We start from the raw sequence: 18538 nt of genomic DNA, 5'->3' as shown, positions 1-18538 counted from the left end.
ATCAACCAGGTGGGCCAGGTCATCCAGCAGCGAGGTGAGGACTGATTCCGTACCCCTCCAAGGCCGAAAACCTGACTGATAAGAGTTGAAGAAGTCAGATGACTCAAGAAAAGAAGAAAGAAGGGGTGCAACTAGAGATTCCAACAACTTCATCAAAAATGGGAGAAGCGAGATGGGGAGAAAATGTGCAAGAACAGAAGGATCCAAAGAGGGCTTCTTGAGCAAGGGAATAACAAGTGCTTGCTTCATAGCATTTGGGACACATGCATGGTTCCTACAGGTTAGGATAGCTGTAACTTCTATTTCTTCTTTTTAACCAAAGGTGCATCAATGTTGTTACACTGGTGCAACCTTTAATGTGCACTTCAATTTCCAGTTGTGTTCCTTTCTTTGGATATTAGAGAGATTTGAGGAACTATTCCTGTTGGATTTGTTGTGTGCTGTGAGGGTGGAGGGATGCAGTTTTTCATGGTTGCAAAATGTGTATGATGGTGTCTCTGAAATGCCCTATGATGATTGTGCAAACAGTGTCTTACTATTTCTGCAAGAGAAAACACTCCTCTTCTTGGTTGTGCAGTGAATAGGTGAGGGTAGTGAGTTCATGATTATTGGTAATACGTATCTATCCCTGGCTAACATAGCATCAAGCAAGTTGTTGTGCAGAACCAAGGTGTCAGCTTTCATGTTTGCAATTACAACAGTGAAACAGGTATTGGCTAGTGTCTGGCTATGCAGGAATGCACACATTGCTAGCCGATTCTCAGGCTGTAACTTCCATAATTTCTTGTGGCATGCACACTATGTGAGGTTGCCCATAAAACTGCACCACTCTTCTGCAGTACTTATAAGCAGGATTGTAGCTTTAAGAGGTGCTTCTGCAATCGCTGGTGATATTGTTTCAGACAAATTTTTGCCATTGTATTATTCAGCATGGGGTCATACCGCAGGAACCAGGACACAGTAAATATAGAAGAAGGTAAGTACTTTATTCTTCAGTTACAGTTGTAGGCCAATATGGGAACACAGAGAGAACGCATCTTTCCCGCTTAGAGTCCCATGCTGAAGTCCCCAGCAACTGTCACTCAGAGAACCTCCAGCTACACACATTCTACATTCCATTCATCATTTTCACAGCGGCACCTAGCTCACATGCATGCAAGGTACCACACACCTCCTTCCCTAACAAAACACAAGAACCAACCAGCACTCAACCTTAAACAACCACTCAGAAGCAAAACCTACGGACACAATGCACAACAGGATAACTTACATTCCAGAATAAATAAATACTCTCTTATGCCCATGGCCGTGGGTCTACCACACCCAAGCATGAACTACCCACAAGAGAGTGTACCTGCTACACAAAAACAACATCCTAACTGCAAAACACAAAGATCACACTAAAACAAACACCCCTACAGAGAGTAGCACGTCACAAGAAATACTAACAAAGGAGACCAATCCCATGGTCACATGCAACCTCACCTGTCAGCCAAACACAGATTGGTCAGTCCCATGTTTAGCCAACACTACAATATTTGAAAGAAAATACATTATTACAACTATTAGCCAGGTATACTACAGCACACTACTTCCTACACAACACGCGTCTGCCACAACCATGCTAACACAACTGCTACGCATGACATACATGCACAAAAGTGCTATGATGTTCCCCTAATCCTGACAACATACACCTCCAAATGGAAGAAAACTCAATGACACTAATATGTACCTGTGTCACAACTCCTACATAACACCTGCACAACTGTGCTTGAACGCCCTGCACATACTCCTTCAAAACACATGCTGAAAGATTAAAGAAATATTGAAGCTAAAACCACTCAATAGCAATATGCCAGGCTTGAGTACAATGGTACAAGTACACTTTTAATTCACAGAACAGCTGTCTGGTCTCTCAACACCTCCCAATGTGTGGTAGCGGACACCGTGAGATGAGAGAGTGCTGGACATTACAAAGCAAGCATATTTATACTTTTCTTTCATAATCCCGGACACATCGTCCAGCCCATCTTCAAGTTACATATTCATTAGGGTTCACAGCCCGCTCACATACTAATACAGATACAAATAACTGTACATTGTTCAATGTTTTCCTCAAACACTACACATGTTTTTCTGCAAGTATAATACAATGGTAACATTTGTTTTCAAGCTAAAAGTTAATCCAGTTTCAATGAACGTACATACAGATTTCTGCAAAGACACATGGTTTCAGCTATTCAGCATTCTGTTCCACTGTGGATGACGTTATTGGTACAGACAACATCTAAATTACTGTTCAGTTCAACTCTAGTTTAGCTCCAAGGTTTCTTAGTGCAGGACAAACAATCCACTTTCAGCAGCCACAACATGTTTATCTGCGTTGACACAGTGCAAAGTTAATCAGTCTCTGCTGGAGCCGAAAACACAAATTTTAACATGAGGCAGGAACAGCAGTTAAACAAAATGGCGGATGATTCTAACATGGTGGTGTAGTCAGCCTTATTCAGGTTCATTCAAATGCGATTTTCAGTGTGATGCGAATGTGCTTAGGCCAATGTTCGTTATCAAGTGGTATGATGTAAAATATACTTTAACAAACTCTCCTTTTGGCCTAATCCATGAGCATTCATTCAAACATCAGCATTATCCAAAAAACATTAATCATTGTCAGAACATCCTGAATCGCTGTCTTCGAAAACATTAATCGCCATTAACTCCTTGATGGTACTATCCTGCATTACTAAGACATTTGAAGTTTTCCCGGACATATGTATCTTTGGTTGTAGTGTGCCTATTGCCTGTGCACAACTTCCTCCTATCATCGAACACATGACAGGCAGGCATTGTATGCAAAAACAGCAAAACAGTATACCATTAAGACTGCACATATTTCCAACCCCAAGATCACAACAAGTCCCAGAACCATGAACTAATATCCCGGTTTCGCTCTGGAATGTTTATTTCAGTCCTTAAGGCATTTAAAATTCTTAATCGTCTTAAATATAGCGTGGGAGGAATCAGGTAGAAAGACACAACACGCAGATCCCACCATTTTGCATACCCCACCACACTCAGCTAGAATGATGTCTAGCACCATCCTATTTTGGAGATCCACTAATCTAATATCCTTTTGCTCCAGCCTCATATTATACAGGATGTCAGTGGTCTCATTGATTGTTTTCTCTAACACTCTTGCCAATTTTCAAATATCTTGGGAGTTTATTATTTGTCCCCAGAATGGCACAAAGGATTTGGCAACATCACCCAGAATTTACGAATGAGTGGCACCATACTCATCCCGCCTGGGACAAGTTCTAGAGACTTCAGCAGTGGTGGCGACATATACTCCTGGCAACAATATGCCCAAATAACAAGTAACCCCCCAATCTCTGGGTAACTATGGATATGCCTCATCACTGCAAAGTATAGAGGTCTATCCTCACTGATTATTATAGCAGTATTTGCACATACCTCAAATGTACCCATTTGTTGGGAACCCTCTCATTATATGCAGAATGGAACAGAGTTTGGACTATGGTTGATGGTATAGGAAGGAGGCATGGCATCTCTATTACCTACGGGAGTCATTTTGAAGGTAATCAATCACTGAAAAGGTCTAGAGAGTCTGTCAGAAGGCCATGTTAGAAGCAACATTCAGCTTGTTCCAATTCGCAAACAAAGAGCATCCGAAAGGTGTTAAAACTCGCTTTCCAAATTCAGTAAAATTAGTCCCATCAACATTCCCCATAACACTATCTACCATCGGCCAAAGAATAATGCCCTAAGTGAAGCGTAACAAGCAGTAGTTAAAGGGAGAGGATGTATATACCAGCCCAGTCCCTTTTGCCCATGTTGTGGCAAATGCGAACACACCGAGCAATTTGTTTTATTCAGAATGGCATGTGTAGTATTCCTAATCATTAAAATAGTGTTAATATGATAACCCCCTCTGTGTTGGAGGTCTCAAGGATGAAGAGTGTGCAAATGCACATACGTTTGATTCACAGTGGGAATACTTGCAGTCAGTAACAAGACATCAAGCGGATGTGCATTTTCCAAAAACCAGAATCCAAATGTCATTATAATTATAAAACAAGCTGTTATTGTGACCAGTGTCCATTTGGTCCTAGGGGACCTTGACCCTTGACGAGTAGATTTATCATCAGAAAAGTAACCAACCTTCTTTTTTTGTATTAGTGGCCTCTAAAATAGGCATAGTTTCTCAGTGTCTGTTAAGATGCCTTATTGTTATGCTTTTTAAGTTCATCCGTGGGTGGCACCTGACCACGTTGCCTATGTTGCTTGAAGGTAACTTTGCCAGTCCCTGCCTCTTATTTGATGTAGCAGAGGAAAGACAAGGGAGTGGCTCGATTGTGGTTTCTTTTGGGTTTCTTGTGAGCACAGCCTAGCTGCACTTTTCTATCCTACTTAAATGAATGTAATATCAGCAACTCTAAATGTAAATCTGATTCTGTGGTTGCAGATCATACCGTGAGACTCCAGGTACGGAATGGTCGGTGAATAAAGTGTTGCTGTTTCCTGAAGAAGATGAAGAAGCAGAAGCAAGATTGAATCACAGTGAAGAAGGATTTGCAGAAGAAGCAACAATCTCCCTAGCCCCGCGGGCTCAGGAAGGACTTTCGTGACACCATCAGTGACGATCAGGGGAGGCTTGTTGTGATCATCGAGGTTCGCCAATTCCCTTCTCCTCCCCTTTGTCGTAGGGCAGAGGAAAAGGAATCCTCTTCACATGTGTCACATGGATCCAATGCTTCTTCCCAGCCACTCGTGGTCCTTTCCAATGAGGTGCAAGGCAGGAACCCCTCTCAAAGTTCTTCAGAAGGACCCACTGGCCAGGTTGGAGTCGATGACATGGACCCTCATATTTTACAGGAAGGTCTGCTTGCACATGTTGATGAATCAAATACAGGTTTGAGTCAACTGGTCCCAATAATCGGACAAAAGCGGATACTGGATTTCTTTCAACTGCTTGGGTTTTGGAACATTCAATATATTTGCTGGTCTTCCCATTATAATTTCACAGGGGGGAGCCCTATTTTGGTTTGTCTGGTCGTCCGCATTGATAATAAGGCTATTTCAAATTGCTTTGTTCTTCAGAATTCCGTTATGGCGTTCCACAAGACCGGCACTCTGAGCGGGTCTGGCTGAGTGGAATCATTTGTCAATCTGTAATCCCACTCAGATTTGCAGGATGACAGCAGTGATAAAATATGGACCATTATCAGATTAAATTACCCTCTGCAAGCCAAACATAGGAAAATATTCCTTCAGCATGGTCTTTGCTGTTGACATTGCTGGGGCATCTTTTAGAGGAAAAGCCTCAACCCATTTACTGAAAGCACAAATTATGACTAAAACATATTTGTAGTTTTGACAATGTTTCATCTCAATAAAATCAAAATGAATCACCTCAAAGGGCATGGAGGAGGGAGCAAAACTGCCCTTTGGTGTCGGTGTTATAATGTCATTTTGCAAGCATATAATGCAACTTTGGACAAAACGTTCAGCAGTTTTCTGAATATTGGTTTTATACCAGGCAGGAAATAAATGTTTGCAAATCTTTTTAGCACATATATGTGTTGGACCATGAGCCATTGTAACCATAGCAGTGACATAGGCATTGGGTAGCATCCATCTTTGCTTTTCATTATCCACCCAACAACCTTCATCATCTAGACCCGAAGACCCTCAGCTCACTGTTTGATTTCTTCTGGAGTAGCTTCAGCCTGAATTCCTTTTATACAGCTAACCCCTTCATCTATCATAAAAGTGTCAGTGACCCCCTTTGTTGGATCTAACACATACATTTTTGAATGCAAATCAGTGGCAGTCGGTTTGGCTATTCTGTCAGCAAAAGCGTTTCCTTTTCCTACTTCATCCGTCACTTTCTGGTGTGCGGCGCACTTCATTATTGCTAACTGTGTAGGAAGCGCAAGTGCTGAAAGTGACTGAACTATTAAGGTACCCTGCTAAATTTTTGTTCCATGTGAAGTCAAGAAACCTCTCTCAGCCCATAGTCGACCAAAGTTGTGAAGCACCCCAAAAGAAGAAGCAACAATCTCCCCAGGCCCCACGGGCTCAGGAAGGACTTTCATGACACCATCAGTGATGATCAGGGGAGGCTTGTTGTGATCATCGAGGTTCGCCAATTCCCTTCTCCTCCCCTTTGTCATAGGGCAATATCTGTGTATATATTCACCCTAAGCCGTTCAGAAAGTTCACGGCTCTGGTTAACGCAATAATCTCTGTGGCATGCGCAGAAATATGCAGAATTCATTTGATTTTCACAATAGTGCCTAATGTGGTGATTGTGTAAGCAGCAGTGGATGTACCATCCGGAAGTTTAAAGCAGGAGCCATCACAAAACAGCTCCACTTGTGGATTCTTTAAGGGTGTATCACTTAAATCAATTCTGCCCTTAGGTTCTTGTTCTGTGATATGAAAGCAATCATGTGACATCTTGTCACTACAATCTATTTATTGCAGAAGAGGCAATAGTTCAGCCATATTTAACGAGAAACATCTCTTAATTTGGATATCCGGAGCAAAGAGAATCAGGTCGTACCTTGTTAGAAGAGCCGATGTGAGATGTTGCATTTGCGTTCTGTTCAATAGAACGTCTACGGAGTGAGGTATCATCACAGTTAAAGAATGGCCTAAAAGCATACCCTAACTTTGTTTCACGGATTCAGCAGCAGCTACAGCTCTCAAACATCTCGGCAAAGCGCATGCAACAGGGTCTAACGTGGAGGAAAAATAATTGCAGTCTATTCTTACCCCCATGTTCCTGTGTCAAAATAGCCAAAGCACAACCATCACATTCATGCACACACAACACAAAGATCTTGTTGTAATTTGGTGTGCCCAAAACTGGTGCTGAACACAACGCAGCCTTCAGAAAATCAAAAGCATTCTGGCAATCCATGTTCCACGGTAAAGGCAAAGAAATACGCTTCTTTGTCAGTGCCATCATAGGTTTTATCATTAATGAAAAATTCGGGATCCACTGTCTACAATGTGAACCCATACCTATCAACACAATTTTAACTGTTTCATTCATAAAATGCTAATGTGACTATCATTAATGGCCCATAGACATGTAGGAACATTATTCATTTCAGTTGGTAAAGGCCTAGATAAGAATTGTGGAACGGAAGTTTGTTGAGGCGAAATCGTTAAATGCACTCCATCCGGAGAACAGTAGATCACAGCATACAATTTCTTCAATAAATTTAATCCCAACAAATTTTTGTCACAATTTGTCATCAACAAATATGGACAAGAATCAGTGAATGGTCACAGCGAAATCGGTACCGGCAGAGAGACAGGGCTAACCACTGGCATACCAGAGAACCTTACAGAAATGTTGTTCTTCCCTGATCGTTGAATGTCTGGAACCGGTGAATGATCAACAGAACACTTCTGTGCTCCTATATCTATCAAGAATAGATGCTCCCTATTCCCCACCTTCATTTCAACGTAGGGCCCTTTCTGATCAATGGGAATAGGTACTGGTTCCAGACCCTGCTTCGGGCTGTCCTAACGGAACAGTATATCGTCAAATGCAAGATCCTTAGAAAATAGACAGTTGAAGGATTATCAAAAATGTTCCCTCTAGTAACACTCTGTTGCTGACTATCTTGTGAAGGTGTCTGTTGATTTTGTGCAAACTGACTTCTACCAGGACCCGCTATCCTAGGACGGCCTCTAAATCGTCTACCCATGGCACCATACGTGCAATCGATCTCTGCTGAACTATCAGACATTGTGCTTGCCAATGACCCTCCTGTCTACAATGTGCACATTGGTTCATGTGTAGAGGACCCAGTTGTGCATTACCTTGTGTTGTAAATTGTCCTCTAAACTGTGTATTCCGACTCTAGCTCTTTTAGCTATTTGCTGCAATAGTACTCTAGTCTTCAAGTCTCCCTTCTTCTTTTCCACCTTCTCCTTCTCTGTATTAACCCCATTCTCATAGTACTGAGCAATATGTAATACAATATGTAATACTTCAGACTGTGATTTTGCTTGCCAAGCACTCTCAGAAGTCATAACTTGTGATTGGATTTCAGGCAACAATCCACGCACAAACTTGTCTACATAGATCCTTTTTCCTAACTCTGTACTTAAGTCTTCACCACTAAAATCTGAGAACACTTGTTAGAACCTATTCAAATATTCAGTTGCACCCTCTGACTTCAATTATATGCAAGCCGTAAGTTTATCACGTATGATTCTTTTCTCAGGAACCAGAGTTTTTAGCTACTATTCTGTCTGGCAACACTATTATCACTTGTGGCAGTTTCTCAACAGCATTCCTTTCCCCATCTATTCGTACTAAAGCATCCCATGTATCCCCATCCCTGCCTGATCGTCTACAGTTATAATCTGCGTCCATAAATCAGCAGGAAGGATCACAGGAAACCAAAAATCTATATCACCCAGTGTGAAAACTGACGAGTGCCAGACAGACTCGATTTCTTTATAAAAATCCTGTTGGATTCTTCCTAATATCTGGAATTGTTTGTCGGATAGTATTCACTTCCGGTTTAGAAAATGGGACATGAACAAACTGTGAGACATGATGTGCTTCAACAGTAATAGCATATGTTCCTGCTGCGGCATTAGCTTGAATTTCTACTTTCAGATTTTTTTTTCGGACCAACCTCCCTCATCGGCAGTTGTAAAGTAGGCAAATCTGAGCGTCTATTAAGCAACCAGGCTAAATCAAGTCACAAATTAGTCAAAGCAGTATCGGGTGAAAATGCTCTCTTATGAATGACCATCAAATCTGCGGGACAACAAACCTTTCTCTTCATAAATTCATCTTGTAGATACTCTACAATCACCTGTAACACTTTCCTTTGCATTGTCGGAGCATACTGGCTAAACGTGTCATGCACTTCAATGGGAGAAATTGAAACATATGAGATCCATCTAAGGGGGACGGCAACTGTCGGTAAGGGTGGAGGTGCAGGAAGAGGAACAAAAACGAGAAGAGGAGGAACTACAACAGAAGGAGGCACATAAGGAGGTGGTGCAGTGAAAACAGTTCTACGTTCATTCAGCAATGTATTAATTAATTCATCTGATGTATGAAAATCTTGAGACGCATATATTTTTTGCACATTAAGTTGGAAAGCCCTATCCATACATCTAATAGATTGTGACTGTTTCTGCTGGTCATTCATTAGTGCTTTCTAAACATTCATCATATGTCTACGTGCATGCTTTTCTTTACTTCTGATTTGCTGCAAAGCTTCCATTCTCCAATCTTTAACTGCATCAAATGCTGCAGGCGCAGCATTTTTCCTCAACAATACGGTTTCTAAATGCTCTAGGCGGGCAATTTCAAACTGCCATAAACTGTCCACTGAAGTTTGGAAACATGTCTAGTCTGTCTGTGCCAAATATCATTAAAAACGATAGTTCCTAGGCCATACTTACAGTACATTAAAAAAGCTGGTGACCCATCGGGTGGCTCCGGTAGGCCTTGTTCCAAAGATTGTCTATCTCTACAGAATAATACCCTGAAACAGGATGACAGTTTCCCAGGCATATTAGATCACTGGTGTTACCTGGTTTCATTTGTTTTAGCAAAGACAAATCTGCAATCAATATCAGGATTCTTAGGAATCGGGGTACGACTCACCTGATTTCAAAATACAAAGGGTCTGATCGGATTATAAATCGGCGTGGCTGGCGTTTTTGCAAAACAGAACTCGATATGGGGACCGTCATACTTGTCATTCCTCTGCGTGCGGTACTGCAGAGGAATCACATCTCACTTTGCAGGGGCCCCCTTCACTCTCTGATCCCTGTCCAGCAGACTCGTCTTTGTCTTAGCGGTGTGACATCGATCCTGAGGGTCCCTATTCGGGCGCCATCTGAAAGATTAAAGAAATATCGATGGTAAATACCACTCAATAGAAATACGCCAGGCGCAAGTACAATGGTAAAAGTACACTTTTAATTTACAGAACAGTTGCCTGGTCTCTCAACACCTCCCAATGTGTGGTAGCAAACACTGTGAGAGGACAAAGCGCTGGACATTACAAAGCAAGCATATTTATACTTATCTTTCATAATCCCGGACACATCGTCCAGCCCATCTTCAAGTTACATATTCATTAGGGTTCACAGCCCGGTCACATACTAATACAGATACAAATAACGGTACATTGTTCAATGTTTTCCTCAAACACTAGAAATGTTTTTCTGCAAGTATGATACAATGGTAACATTTGTTTTCAAGCTTAAAGTTAATCCAGTTTCAATGAAAGTACACACGGATTTCTGAAAAGACACACGGTTTCAGCTGTTCAGCATTCTGTTCCACTGTTTGAACGATGATGATGATATCGGTACAGAAAAACATCTAAATTACTGTTCAGTTCAACTCTAGTTTAGCTCCAAGGTTTCTTAGTGCAGGACAGACAATCTACTTTCAGCAGCCACAACATGTTTATCTGCGTTGACACAGTGCATGGAGCCAAAAACATAATGTTTAACATGAGGCAGACAAAGGAGTTAAACAAAATGGCGGATGATTCCAAAATGGAGGCGTAGTCAGCCTTATTCAGTTTCATTCAAATGCATTTTTCACTGTGATGCAAATGTGCTTAGGCCAATGTTCGTTATCAAGCAGTATTATGTAAAATATACTTTAACAATGCATGCTCCTAGGTAAAAGTCCATGCACAATACATGTTAGAACACCTTACTATGACAACAACTCCAAAACACTTAAAAGCTTGTAGGTAAAAACCCCAGCAAAATAAGTGTTAGAATGCCCTACAACTACAACTAAACACAAACACCTATTCTTAGCTGGTGTCAAAAAGGTCTACAACAATATAATCAAACACCTACTCTTACCTGGTGTCAGAAACTCCTAACTACACTTGCACCAATCACTCAACACTACACAACAGCATCCACTCCAATCACTCCAAACTTCAATTCCCATGTAAAGAGACACTCTTAAACATACACACAGGTATTCTAAATGAGAATGCAACAAAACCCTTTAGGCGAGGTGTTGATCAGGCAACCCTCCCACCCCTAGGTTCTCCACATTAAAGCCCTGTCATTCTCAACAAATAATAGAAGATGCTTACGCAAAACAACACATACTAAATGGTACATTCAAATACATGTTCATGGTGTACCATTCTACACGCAAACCAAACCTACCTAGCACCTTTCAACTCAAGCACCAAAAATATATCCTGTGGAGTTCCACATGGTTTCAGCCTCTCCCCTCTACTTTCCAACATCTACATGTGCCCACTGATGAAAATCATTTGATCCCACGGACTACAAATGTACAGACGACACACAACTGATAGTGAAAACAAACAGAACATAGGAACAAAATAACAACTTCAACAACTACCTTGCAGACATTTACAACTGGATGACAATGATCAACCTCAAACTGAAGCTGGAAAAACAGAAATTATGTTCTCACCCATAGGATTCGACAGAGGGAACCCACAACTGGACTGGCCGATCAGCATGGAAACGCAACTAGAGACTACCAATCTTGTAAATAACCTAGGAAGACTCATGGACAACAGACAATCGCTGAAATCGATAGTCAGCTCAATCGGCAAAACAATGTTCTTCCTCCTACAACTGCTCAGAGGATTACTCCCCTACCACTACTTCCCCCACAAAACACTCACAATCATATTCTTGATACTCACAAGAATTGACTACGGAAACAGCCTCTACATAGGAATGCCAGAAAGACTTACCAATACACTCCCAAGGGTGCAACATACAGCAGGATCCAATTAAGACTAAACAGAAGAGACCATATCACCCCAGCACTGAAAAGCCTGCATTGGTTACTAGTCAAAAAGTGCATCAAATACAAAGCACTCTGCATTGAGCACAAAGCCTTGCATAGACAAAGCGAGGAATTCCTCCAAAACAAGATTATCCGGTATTGCCCAGTAAGGGAATTACGTTTTAGAGTTTCTCCTTCAGAAGACCACATCACCTTCAGGAAACTGCTCAAAACCTGGCTATTCAGCAGACAATGACAACCAAAAAGGGATACCGGTAACAACACTGCAGACAATCAACTAGAGAGGAGACAAGATGGGCCAAAAGAACCATAAACCCCACCTGGCTAGATACCATCAAGCAGCATCCAAAGGGCCGTGCCAGAGGCCCCAACAAGTAAACTGGCTGACTGTACTAACCCTTTTGCCCTTCGTGCTCCTCCCACCTAACTGATGGCAGTACACCAGATTTTAGACTAGCCATGCTATACATAAGAAAAGAGAACCACTACTATGTCCACGCTGAGAGTGAACAACACAGATAGTCCAGAACCATCTACAATGCAACTACACACGAAGATGCTGGTTTACCATACAGCTCAAACCACCTGTGACTCTGGATCCCTTATGGACACTATCTAACCATTAAACAGACCAACCCATAATAACCACAGAACACACTAACACCAACACAAAACACTACTGGACACCCGAGGTACGGAATCTTACCCCTACGGTTAAAATGCATGAGGCCTCTCACAAAATTACCACATGCAAAACAACACTCACAGACGCAAGTACCTCCTGGTTCTGAACCTATTCGCTCCCCCTTTTCCCACCAGCCTCACACCCCCCTCTCTTTCAGAAACATGTGAGCACCTGGTGACAGCCCCTGGGTGGTGGAGGCACGCAGTACAAATCACCATAACATAACATAATACAACATTTGCTTTTTTTAATTTGGGTCATTCCAGGAGTCAGCTATCACTGGATCTAATTGTTCTCTGCGGACAATAGTTTTGGAGTTTCTTCTTCAGAAAACCATATCACCTTCATGAGAATGCTCAAAACCTGGCTATTCAGCAGACAATGAAAACCAAGAAGACAAACCGGCAACAACAACACCACAGACAAACAACTAGAGAAGAGACGAGATGGGCCAAAAGAACCTCAAACACATCCTGGCTAGATGCCATCAAGCGGCATCCAAAGGGCCGTGCCAGAGGCCCCAACAAACAAAGTTACCGACTGTATTTACCCTTTTCCCTCCCTACTCCTCCTACCTAACTGATCCCACTACACCATATCTTGGACTAGCCGAGCCACACATAAACAAAGAGAACCATTACTATGTCCACACAGAGAGTGAACAACACAGATAGTCCAGAACCATCTACAATGCAACTACACACCAAGATGCTGGTTTACCATACAGCTTCGACCACCTGTGACTATGGATCCCTTATGGACACTATATAAACAGTGCACAGACAAACGCATCATAACCACACAACACACTAACTGCAACACTAAGCATTACCAGACACCAGAGGCACGGCATCTTACACATACGGTTACAATGCGTGAGGCCTCTCACAAAACTACCACATGCAAAACAACACTCACAAACACCAGTTCCTCCTGGTTCTGAACCTATCCTCTCCTCCTTTTCCCCACTAACCTCACCCCCGCCTACTCTTGCAGAACCAAGTGAGCACCTGGAGACAGTCCCGAGGTGGTGAAGGTGCACGGTACAAATCAACATAACAACATAGCATAACATAGCATTTCCATTTGCCTTTTTTAATTTGGGGAATACCAGGATTCTGCTATTACTGAATCTAATTGTTCTCTGCGGACGGTAGTTTTGGAGATTCTCCTTCAGAAAACCACATCACCTTCAGGAAATTGCTGAAACCTGGCTATTCAGCAGACAATGACAACCAAGAAGAAACACCAGCAACAACACCACTGCAGACAAACAACTAAAGAGGAGACAAGATGAACCAAAAGAACCTCAAACACAACCTGGCTAGAGACCATCAAACGGCATCCAAAGGGCCGCACCAGAGGCCCCAACAAACAAAGTAACCACATTTACTAACTCTTTTCCCTTCCTGCTTCTCCTACCTAACTGATGTCAATGCACCAGATCTTGGAACAAATGTGCTACACATAAACAATGAGAACCATTACTATGTCTACACAGAGAGTGAACAACACAGATAGTCCAAAACCATATACAAAATAACTACACACCAAGATGCCGGTTTTCCATACAGCTTCAACCGCATGTGGCTCTGAATCCCTTATGGTCATTATCTAACCAATGCACATGACCAACCCATCATAACCACACAACACATTAACACCAACACAAAAACACTACCGGACACCTGAGACATGGAATCTTACCCCTACGGTTACAATGCATGAGGCCTCTCCCAAAACTACCACATGCAAAAAAAACACTCATAGATACCATTTCCTCTTGGTTCTGAACATATCCTCTCCTCCTTTTCCCCACTAACCCCCCTCTCTTGCAGAAAAACGTGAGCACCTGGAGACAGGCCCTAGGTGGTGGGGATGTGCGGTACAAATCAACTTAACAAAACATAACATAACATTTCTATTTGCCTTTTTTAATTCAGGGCATACCAGGAGTCTGCTATCAGTGGATCGTATTGTTCTCTGCAAACAGTAGCTTTGGAGTTTCTCCATCAGGTATGAGCAAGCACTGCCATAGATGCTTTTATGTACCAAGGTAAGGGTTTTAAAGTGGGTACTTGAGTTAACTGGGACCCAGTGAAAGTTTTTTTTTTTCTGTGCTTTGTGATATGCTCACTACGAATCACATTTTTGATAATGTGGATGGGATTACTGAGCACTATCTGTAGTTTCAAAAAATATTGCTCTTAGTGGCACCACTCAGGAGCTCATTGCAATAGTTAAGCCGAGAGAGGACGGTTGCTCTCACCAAGGGTTCACCATATTTTTCTGAGCTAAAAGACTTGACTTGTCTTTATCATGTGATTGGTCTGGGAGTTGGAACTCAAAGAGGAGTCTAAATGATTTCCAAGGGTTTTAACCTTAGTCATAGTAGGAATGGTGTGGTTGTCAATAATAAAACTGGCATAAGGTGTACCTGATTTGGATCTGGCACATTTGGGAGTGAAGAGCACAAGCTCAGTCTTGGCGTTATTCAGGCCCATTGAATGAGTGGTTATCCATTCCTTTACCTTGTGGTAGATGGTATTTAGTTTGGCAGCATCATGATCGTAATCACCATCCATGGTCAGTAGGAGTTGGGTATCATCTGCATAGTTCGGAAAAAGGGCATTTGCTTCATCCAGTAGGTCAAAGAATGGCTTAGCGTATATATTGAACAGTGCAGGTGACAGGCAGGCTCCCTGAGGGACCCCGCAACTAATAGTGACGGGGTCAGAGTGGTAATCTCCACAGTATATGGTTGAGGATCTATTGGCTAAAAAGGAGCAGATCCAAGATGTAGCCTGATGGGAGCATCTACCAATGTTTTCAAGAGCTTGGAGGAGGATGTTATGCTCCAGCAAATCGAAAGCAGCAGAAAACATCAACAGTGCCAAGAGCCCACACCTGTTGTTATCGACCATGTGTAACATATTGGTCTGAAGGTGTAGAAGGGCACTCTCGGTGATGTGGTGAGCCCTGACGCCAGACTGCTTAGGGTGTAGAATCCAATGTTGGTCTAAAAATCTTGGTATTGCCTCATGGCGATTTTATCCACTACTCTCAGAAGGAAGAGGGAGTTTGGGATGGGTCTAAGATTGGTGGTAACGTCTGCGTTGAGCCTTGATGAGTGGGGTGATGGTCACATTTTTGATGCACGCAGGCACAGTGCTGTGCTTAGAGGAGGCATTTACAAAGCAAACACAAAACAATGAGAAATTGGTTGTGTTTTCAGAATGATCTTGCAGGATAGGGCAGAAAGTGTGGTTCATGAGAGAGAGTGCTTCCGTCAAGTCAAGGATCATCACAGTCTTAAAATTAAAGATGGAAAAGTCGCAGGCCTGTTCCTCTTTCTCTGTTTCTCTGTTTTGAGTGCTATCAACAGGAGTAGGTATGAAAATGTCTTGGGAATTAGATTAATATTTTTCCCACGCAACTGCGATTATGTCTACAAAGGCAAGCTGTGCCCTTGAGCAATCATTTTTGTTGGGTAAAAAAATGTGAGGTTGGACTTCTCGAGAGATTTCAGAATTGTAAACAATTATTTTGAGCAATTGTTTGGATGGCGGTCTTGACACTTTTTTTTCTAAAGGTTCCATGCTATTTTGTGATGGTCGTACTTGGTTTTTAACCAGACATGGTCAGCCTGTCTTTTCTTTTTCTTTTGGTCTTTAAGTGTGGGTGTAAAGCAGCTATGGCTGGGGTGTCCTTCTTTTTCAGAGATTAATTCTAGTGGTGGCAATCCTGTCACTTAATGATGCACTAATGACACCCCAAAATCAGTCCATGCAACCTAGAGTCACGAACCCTCACCTACTCAGCCTCCCACCTTTCCAAAAACAGAGGGGCAGATGATATAAACAACCTTCCACGCTACCACCACGCTGGGAAACACACTACATTCTGCATTAGAAATGCTCACGGCACTCTATCAATTCACCTTAGTCGATTTCACATTATACATTCATAAACCTGTCACTGTAGCGTTAGATAAACTTAGTAAATGTTCACCAACTCTAAACGGAATGCTCACCAACTCTAAATTAGCATGCGTTAAAATATTTACATTAAATATCAAATAAGCCTCCACAGCGACAATAGGCTTTCCCCACAAAAAAAGTGAACTTGCTTAGATGGAATGAGCTGCTTGTTCCTGCCCTCTCAACAAAATAAACGTCTCTGCTTTTCTTAGCGAAACGGCACAGTATTATCCCTGTAGGTGGCGCTGCGCCCAAGACATGAGGAAGTGTTCCTCCGGTGAGGCTGCTTCCAAAACATGAAAACACCTAATCAGCAGGTCATGTCCCTCCAGCACTGCGGTGTACAGCTTTGCCGTTCCCATCAGACAAAGTACCTTTTACTGGCAACGCAATCGTCCACGTACCACAACCACCTGTTGTCAAATAGATAATTACAACAATTAGCCAGCTATACTACTAAAGTGCACTACTTCCTACACAACCTACGTCTGCCAAATCACGCCAACAAAACTGCTGCACGTGATGTACCTACATGCACAAAGGTGCTAGTTCATCACGGTAACCCTGAAAACATACAACTGCAAATGGCAGAAAACTTCATGACACTAATATGCACCTTGTGTCACAACTCCTATATCAATCGTGCACTACTGTGCCAGAATGCCCTACAACTACACAAGCATCTACTCCTGCCTGGTGTCAAAGCTCCTAAAACAATATAACCAAAATGCTACTCTTACCTGGTGTACCAAAACTCCCAAACTCCACTGCATCTACTCTTACCGTGGTGCCACGTTGAATTCTCCAGCAGCCGTCACTCAGAGAACCTGCAGCTACTCACATTCTGCATTCCATTCATCAATCTCACAGCGGCACCTAGCTCACGTGCATGCAAGGTACCACACACATCCTTTGGTATTGTTGAACAATCTTGCTCATCAACTGAATGTGTGCTCGTACAAAAAGGCCTCACAAATGCAATAGTCAGGCAACACTCATATTGCAGTAGTGACACTGTCCTCAGAGGGTAGAGTGTGTTGGGAATTGTGATGATTGATGATGTCGGCTCGTTCAAAGCTGCACTCCTCAGATGGTCATCGGTTTCCTTTTGCTGTCCACTTCCATTGCACCAGTATGACCCTCTGAAAACCTGTTTTAGCACATACTGGAAACCACAGTACTTTTCCATCACAAGAGGTTTCAATCCATTGTTGCTAAAAAGAATTTATGGGACAGTAGAGACACAAGTAGGGATTGTTGGGCTGCAGGCTGAGCTGTGCTCCACTGAGTTCATGTTGTTCGTGCCTATGCTACAAATGCCCTACACATCTTCCTCATCCATTATCATACTGATGGGTTCCTAGACTGCACAACCACCCGTAGCCCTACTGTCTTCATAGCACACCTGTGCCTTCATGTGCACACTTCTGTGAAGATTGTACCATCTTTTTCTTAGATTTCCTGTGTCCCTTTTTACAGCATCTCCACTGACCTTCTCTAATATGGCTTTCCAAATTCCATTGCAGTGGTGTTCTGGTACTTTGGCACAGCACAATTGTGCTTCATGTTTGATCACCTCATCCACAAGGATTTCGAGCTTCCTGTGTGTTTTCTCTTTTTGCCATGCAGATTTCCTGCACCCACAAGTAACGGTTTATCAATTGAGTCAAAATTGGTGTGCAGGTGTAAGGTGATGGGATCACTTCTGTAAACAATAGGAGGTGGACCCAATTACTGGAGAGTTGGGACCTGTTGGTAGCCAAAGGGAATGTCAAGGGTGACCTAGGAAAGAGGTCAACATGTAAAAGAGGGCGGCAAGCATCCAATATTGACTATCCTATGTTATCATTCCTAATGTGTAAGTGCTGTGATAGATTTGAAATCAGTCCAACTGAGCGAAGTGATCATTACATACTCACAACCATGTTTGAACTGTATGGCACATCCAAGGTAAGGGAACAACTTCAGGGATTTGTTATGAGCTGTGGGGGCAACCGATTTAAAAAATGTAGTAAAAAAGGGGCGAAT

The sequence above is a fragment of the Ambystoma mexicanum genome, chromosome 6p (assembly GCF_040938575.1).
Source record: "Ambystoma mexicanum isolate Mex_15411 chromosome 6p, UKY_AmexF1_1, whole genome shotgun sequence".
Lineage (NCBI taxonomy): Eukaryota > Metazoa > Chordata > Amphibia > Caudata > Ambystomatidae > Ambystoma > Ambystoma mexicanum.
This window is presented reverse-complemented; position numbering follows the sequence as displayed.